Raw genomic sequence first — 332 nt, forward strand, 5'->3', positions numbered from 1 at the left:
CTCCTATTCTGCTTCTAAATACCGATTCCCGCAACACCAACAATGCCAATAACTAACACGAAGGAAAATCAAAACGAACGCAAGACAAGAAAACAGAAGACGGACAGAAAACGGAGGAGGATCGAATGCCACAAAGAAAGATGATCAGGTGACACGAAGGAGGATCAGATGGCACAAATAAGGAGATAAGTGTAAACAACCGCAAAACTACATATCCATTGAGATTCCAGACCAGGGCGTCTCCCAAAACAATGTTGCCACGAAAAGAGTTTAGTCTTGGGTAGTCAGTACCGTGGGTAGATTATCTTACTCTCCTCATCGATATGGTTGTA

At 43.1% G+C, this 332-nt stretch overlaps 1 protein-coding gene across 1 annotated transcript in view; it reads right to left on the bottom strand.

Annotated features, from left to right (window-relative positions):
- Positions 1–332, bottom strand: part of LOC119594501 (tetraspanin-9-like) — a 64,240-nt gene that overhangs the window by 17,892 nt on the left and 46,016 nt on the right. The window lies entirely within an intron of this gene.

Source organism: Penaeus monodon, chromosome 34 (assembly GCF_015228065.2).
Source record: "Penaeus monodon isolate SGIC_2016 chromosome 34, NSTDA_Pmon_1, whole genome shotgun sequence".
NCBI classification, from domain to species: domain Eukaryota; kingdom Metazoa; phylum Arthropoda; class Malacostraca; order Decapoda; family Penaeidae; genus Penaeus; species Penaeus monodon.